This window comes from Nicotiana tabacum, chromosome 9, assembly GCF_000715075.1.
Source record: "Nicotiana tabacum cultivar K326 chromosome 9, ASM71507v2, whole genome shotgun sequence".
NCBI lineage: Eukaryota > Viridiplantae > Streptophyta > Magnoliopsida > Solanales > Solanaceae > Nicotiana > Nicotiana tabacum.
This window is the reverse complement of record NC_134088.1, coordinates 59,189,413-59,196,879: the sequence shown is the minus strand read 5'-3', so window position 1 is coordinate 59,196,879 and position 7,467 is coordinate 59,189,413. Positions and strand designations below refer to the sequence as shown.

At 38.6% G+C, this 7,467-nt stretch overlaps 1 non-coding gene across 1 annotated transcript; it reads right to left on the bottom strand.

The window, feature by feature from the left end:
- Positions 1–495: 495 nt before the first annotated feature.
- LOC142164454 (small nucleolar RNA R71) lies at positions 496–602 on the bottom strand. Its single transcript, XR_012695223.1, has one exon. It is a non-coding gene; the product is annotated as a small nucleolar RNA R71 (small nucleolar RNA).
- Between the last annotated feature and the right edge of the window lie 6,865 nt (positions 603–7,467).

The following is a 7,467-nucleotide window of genomic DNA, read 5'->3' as shown; positions in this document are numbered from 1 at the left end:
TGCATGAGATGCTGAAGAAGCAACTCTTCGAAATGCACAACTTGTCTATGAAGAAGAGAAGGGTCGGAGAATTACTCAAAATCAACCATTGGTTGTAGATCAGTTATGAAATATAGCTCCCGATACTGGGAGACCACTTGGTGATTATGCTAGACCGGTGTACAACCAAGGACTATCAAGTATTAGACCACCTCCAGTTGCATCTAATAATTTTGAGTTGAAGCAAGGGTTGATCGAAATCCTTCAAAACTGTTGTATCTTCAAAGAAAAGATGAACGAAGATCCAAACAACCATCTAATGGATTTCGACGAGATTATGAACACCTTTTAATACAATGGTGTGTCACAATATGAAGTTTAATTAAGGGCATTCCCCTTCACACTTAAAGATGATGCAAAGTAGCGGCATCGAAGCTTGGTCCAGGGATCAATTAGAACATGGTAGGAGATGACCAAAAATTTCTTGATACATATTTCTCCTCAACTAAGATTGGCAAGTTTAGAAGAAAAATTCATAACTTCTGCCAGAAAGATACTAAAACCGTGTTTGAAGCTTGGGAGAGGTTTAAGGAATTTATTCGAAAGTGTCAACATAGCGGAATTGAACTCTGGATGCAACTCCAGGAATTTTGGGATGGATTGACACCGACCTGACGTAGAACATTGAGTAATGCAGTTGGAAGCTCGTTGATGAAGAAGACTCCAGAAGAGATAGTCACAATATTAGATGAGTTGTCTGAAGATGAAAACTAGTGGCCCTCTGAGAGTGCTGAAAGAAGAAGATCAACCGATGTTCACTAAGTTGATGCTAATACATCTGTGCAGGTACAACTTGATGCTATGGCTATGGAAATACGAAGGCTGACCTTAGCTTCGATACAAAGTGAGCCTCATGCAACATGTAATATATGTGGAGGAGGACACCCTACTCATGAGTGTCAAGCCTCAACTGAGGAAGTGAATGCTATGGGGAATTATAAATTCAATGCAATTGGTCATAAGCACCCCTATTTTTCATGGAGTTCACCTGGGGTACTGCAAATGCATGGCAACAAAACAAACCTAGATTTCAGGGACAAGGAGCTCCTGGTTTTGTGAAACAACCAAGGCCGCAATTTCAGCCTCAACAGTAAAATCTGCCTGGTAACTGATGAGAGGCTAGATGCTCATGGGGCAACAATTCGAAATCTAGAGAAGCAAGTGGGACAAATTGCAACTATATTGTTTGAGAGAATTCCAGGAACTCTCCCAGCTGATACTAAGAGAAATTCCAAGAAACAGTGAATGTTGTGACCTTGAGAAGCGGGCAAGTATTGAAACATCCCACTCCAACCCAAAAAGAGGTTTTACCTGAAAAAGAAAGTGGGGAGAAGCTGAAAATTGAAGTTGATAAGAAGAAGAAAGGCAAGAAGAGAGCCGAGAAAAAGAAAGAGCAAACCTCAAGAAGGGAGGAATCTAATGAGAGCGAGCATATGCGTGCTCTACCGTTTCCCCAAAAGCTATATAGAGAAAAGATGGACAAGCAGTTTAAGAGATTTCTGGATATGCTAAAATAGGTTAATGTAAATTGGCCATTCACTGAAGTCCTCTCACAAATGCCAGGTAATGCCAAATTCTTGAAGGATATCCTTACAAAGAATAGGAAGATAGAAGAGACCTCAGTGGTCAAGCTCACAGAGCATTGCAGTGCAATCTTGCAAAATAAACTTCTGCAAGAGTGTGAAGATTCAGGGAGTTTTACTATACCTTGCTCTTTAGGCACTATTAATTCTGATAAGTCTTTATGTGATTCTGATGCCTCAATTAATCTAGTGCCTTTGTCTATTTATAGGAAACTGGAGAATGAGATTGGAGAGATAAGGTCTGTACTAATATCTTTGCAGATGGCAGACGAAACAACTATAATACCCGATGGGATAGTGGAGATGTCTTAGTCTGGGTAGATATGTTTGTATTCCCTATAGATTTTATTGTGGTGAAAACGGAGGAGAACAAGGAGGCCCCCATTATCCTAGGAAGACCATTCTTAGCGACTGGTAGAGCAATATTAGACATACATGATAGAAAACTCATGGTTAGAGTGGTTGAGGAGATGGTGACTTTCAAGATGGATATAGAAATGGGGGTAAAAAAAGGAGAAGCCAGCTGCAAGTGTTGAATGGAAGGTGAAAGGCGTGAAAGAGAAGGTTGCAGTTAGGGAAAAACACAAGTGTGGGGTGTACCTGAAGAAGGCTGAGAAAAAGCTGTTTGCATGGATGTGTGCACTAGTTCAGGCAAGACGAATGGAGCCCGACTTCAACTCAGACCCCAACTAGAGATTTAGGGAAGTTTCCTCTACCTTATGTTGTATGTATCTCTATTAGTTTCCTTTTGTTAGTTGTAGTAGTTAGAGAGAGAAAAAAATAGAAAAAAAAACGTAAAAATTTTATAATTTTTGATTTATCCCAATGATGGATATCATTCAACAGGTTTCTTGAGGGAATTAAGTCGAAGGAAAATGACAAAAAGGATTTTCTTGTGTAGGTAGTGTACTTATTCGCCCATAGCTTTTCTTTGTGCCACAGTTCTTTTTCAAGGGTTTTGTTTGAACCCGGTATAGTTAGTTTTTATTTTTATTAGTAGTAGAAAAACTTGTGCTGTGATTTGAATTGAATGCAATATCTCGTGACTTAGTTATGCCTTGAGAATAGTGAGTGCTTTAGTTGTGATGCTTGGGCTCAGGTTTTGACACTTGTATAAGTACCTTAAATTGTATGATCTTAACTTTGCTTAACTGCTTTGACTAGAGTGTCTTGATGAGTCCGATCCTGAGTGAGTTAGGTGCCATGTGTGTGTGAGGTTTTGTGTTATTTTGTGCATTGCATTTGATGTCTAGAACTTTCCCCGTGTGTTTGCAAAGTGAAATAGTAGTTTTATTCAGTCTTGGAAGTGATATATCTGTTCTCTGCCTTTGAGCCAGTTATATGCCTTTACCCACCCAATTGTTATGTATCTTAGTTAATTTGAGCCTATAATCTTGTTTCTTTGGCAACCACATTACAAGCCTTACCCATATTTTTGAATAGATCATATATTTGAACCTCTTACCTCTCATGAGCACTTGAATTTGTTATGAACTTAATAAAAGTTAAAGTGTGGGTTGTTGGATTGTCTTTTGAGTGGATATAATGAAATAAAGAGAAAGGTGCAATGTCTTGAAAAGGTAAGAGCCACTTGAATTGAAAAAGAAAGAAAAACAATGGTGTATTGTTGTGTAATTATTGTTTGACAGTGGTAACTCTTGATGTAATTATGCTTAAAGAAATAGGGAGTTAATGCATATTGATGTGAAGGTGGAGTTTTGGTTTGACATAAGTGTGGGGTTTGAATGTAAAAGTGTATGTATTAAAGTGCTTAGGGAGGTATAGTCACTCTTATATCTAAATGTATCCTACCCGTCCCACAGCTTACATTACAACCATTTAAAGTCCTATTTGATCCTTGACTGAATGAACTCAATTAGTAGAGTAGTACACTACGGGAACGCATGTGGTGCATCTTTTGTGACATATGAATATTGTTTCTGAGAGTGAGTCATTTATCTCTATCTTGAGTTCCTAACTGTTCTTAAGTTTATGGTGTGTGGAACTACTCTTAATTTTTGTGTGAGGGCACTTGATTCATGAAGGAAATGTAATGTCTTTGACCTCTGTGTTAGAGTTAGTGAGCGGGTTATAAATAATGCGTGGTGCTTTTGAGTCAAATCTTGAGGCTAGGATGTTACACTATTGTGCTTAGTCTATTTTACATATTCTGGGTGTGATGAGTAAGGAGGGTTGTTTAAAAAGGTTGTGTCTTTCTAAAGCATAGTTTGATTGCTCGAGAAGAACAATGGTTTAAGTCTGGGGTGTTAATGGTAGGCTATAATCTCGTATTTTAGTCGCTTATTGCACTCTAATTTATTGTACTTTAATTGAGTTCGAGCTTTAATCCCCAGTGTTTTGCACTAATTGTGTGTTTTATGCCTTGTAGGAGTGATTCCGAGCTATGAAGATTTTGTGGAATGAATTCGAGTGATTTGGAGATTTGAAGTCTGAGTAAAAGCCCAAGGGATTAAGTCGGGATCGTGTTCGGGGGTTGAGAACCACGTCTGGATATCAAAACATCAAGAAAACTCCGTACTCTAAGAAAACAACACACTCGTGGCCCGTGGGGCAGCACATGGCATGCCGCGCCTATACAAAATCCCTACTGCGTGTTAGAACTAGATCTCTAAAGTTTCCCACTAATGCCCCTCCTGGCGCGTCGCCCCATGCGGCATGCCTGTACAACATTTACAGAGTGATTGTCCAATTTCGCATAGGAAAAGGTATTTTCATTTGGGCCCGACCCTACTTGGTATATATACATGGAAAGACATTATTTTCAGGACTTTTAACACATCTAAGACCTAGGGAGGCTAAGGAGGAGTTGGAGAAGCAAAAGCACAAGGAATTCATCATTCAATCCTCACTCAAGACACGAGTTTGGGTCGTTTTATGTATTCCTTTAACTTAAACATATTTGTTAAAAATTTCTCCATATCTATGGAATAGTCCTATTTAGGGTTTGATGGATTTGGTGTATTGATATTTATTTGTGGATTATAACTCTAGTTTATGAATTGAATCGTTTTTAATAATTTAATTGTTGTATCTATATTCACTAGTTCATGTAATCGAGAGAGACATACCTTGTGATATCTTTGCATTATATTTTGTTGGTTGAATTCATATATTCTTCTTAGTAATCAAAAGAAGCTAGTTGAATCATTGATTAAATATAGCTAGGAGGATAATCGAGAGAGGTTCTCCTAAAGACCAATCTACTACGAATTCTTGCATATCCTCACGTGCTTAAAATTGGTTCATCTTGTGAGGTTGAGACTTAATCGAGAGAGGAGTTTCTTCTAAACGTGTGAACTAATAATTGAGTGAATTCAAGAGACTCACTTGAACATTAGAAGTGGATTATCTAGAGTTAGATCCCAAACAATTATCTTGCACCAATTCCATCAAAACTCTATTTTCTCCCACTGATAACCTTCTTTGCTTACTCATTGTTGCTATTGTCATAAGTCAATAGTTTAGACTCTTAGTTAATTTTAGTTTTAAATCACATAATTCTCAATTGTTGATCATCTTGGATAACAATCTAGCTACAAACTATGATAATATTGTTTAACTCCAATCCATGTGGATACAATATTATATATTACTATATTCGACTAGCAAGCATATTTAGGTGTTTGTTTTGTGCTCATCAACGTCGACCTACACGACATTGGGGGTAGACGGCTTATATGGTTGGGCTGACATCGGACGCCATGCCACACACATGGTGGTATTATGAGTGTACATCTCGGCTTATATGGTTGGGCTGACATCGGATTCCATGCGAAAAGCACGGTGGTGTATCGGTACTAAAGATCTTCCAACTTTAAATATTGAAACTTACGTGAAATTTATCCTTTTTCCTAACTTGATACTTAAATATTGTTTGAGGCCCTCATTGATTTCATGTTTCTTTCGCATTGTACTGTTACTCGTTCTATTGAGAGGGTGTTTAGTTTTTCATAGTAGTACTATTCCAATTGTACTAACGTCCCTTTTGTCGGGGGCGCTGCATCTTTAATGGATGCATGTGGTTCCACAGCAGGAAGCACAGAACAGTGATAGCAATACACCCTCTCCTCGGCTGACTTGGTGAGACCCACTTCAATTCGGGGTCTTGTATCTCTTGTCCCTTGTGTATAGCATTTTGAGGTATAGCCGGGGCTTTGTTGTCGGCGTTGTCGTAGCAGTCTTTTGCTTCTGTTAGAGGCTTCGTAGACATAGTGTGGGTTGTACCTCGTTTTGGGAATGTTAAACTAAAAGTGTTATAATTGTATCACCTATTCCACTTCAACTATGATTGTATAGTGTACTATTTTTTAGACTTGCTAATGACGCAACTTATGTCAATGAACTGGGGTTGTTCACATGACATCTTACTATCTAATTAATGAAATGTATATTCTCTTTATTCATGGGTGAGTTCGGTAGACGACATTGTCCAGGCTTGCTCGACCGGGGTATCTAGGTTGAACGTCGGTCGCGCTCCCCCGGGTTGAGGCTTGACATCAAATCACTGTATAACCCCACCATACCTATACTCATGGGTGATCCCACGTCACCTCAATCCATAAAAGCCCATCGATGCAATCATGACTGAAGATTCTTCCTTTAACCTTAACCGATAAGCCTTAGAACCAAATTTCAACATCCATGACTCCTTCTGGTTCTCTTATAACACACTGTATCCATCTCAACCAGTTGCAACAAATCATAAATATATTCACAAGATATAACCGCAATACACTTCCTTCATAGCTTCCCCGGTCTCACACTGTTAGTCAGTTGAATACTTCGTAAACATATTCAAGAATAGTAGTAAAACACTCTATACTCGTCCTTGTAACAGTCAAGCCAGCTTCCTCAAATGCTCTGAAATGACAAGTTATGCATTCCACTAAATAGAAGTGTCACGATCCCAATTTCTTCAAATGTTCACGCAAGAGATAACCCACCTGCTAGACTCAAATCAACACCTTCCCATGCCCCCACCATGGTCATGACAACTAGGCAACCAAAAACATCGAGACGATGATCAAGCATCCACCACCCTTCTCAACCCACCTGCAACATCACAAGCTGTCGGTGCATGCTGGTACTTGGTGGTCAACATCACATACAGATGAATGGAAAGAAATTGAAGTTGTAGACTTCAAGATCGGACAATAAGGAATGAAAGAAGGTAAGTTTCCTAAATGCCCTGTAGCCACTCGAATATAGGTATGGACGTCATCATATCAATCCACAAAACTCTACTAGACACTTGCTTATGACTGGTAGAACCTATGAACATAGTGCTCTAATACCATCTTGTCATGACCTAAAATACACATAGTCGTGATGGCACCTAACCCATTGCTAGGTAAGCCTAACATACAAATCGATAACCCTAGTGAAATATTAAAACAACAAGAATGATATAACTGAGTTCTATACAATTTCCCAATGACTTGTAGTACAAGTCATGAGCCACTATGATTTAGATTTACAAACTAGTATAAAGAATAAATACAATATATATTTGAAGTTTACATAAATAGAATTTAAAATTATAAACTACCATGAACAAATGGTATCTTGAATCTGGAATGCGGGTACGTATTCAATGCTAGGCTTTGTCTTCCACAGCTATGCAGCTCCAAGATCTGAACATAAGATGCATAAGTGTAGTATGAGTACAACTGACTCCATGCACTCAGTTGTCATAACCCAAAACCCAAACAGTCGTGATGGCGCCCAACGCACTTGCTAGGCAAGCCGGACATTACAATAAGAACCAAAATATTGGAATTTATAGAAATAACATAAGTCTGAAACCTTAAAATAACATAATAGT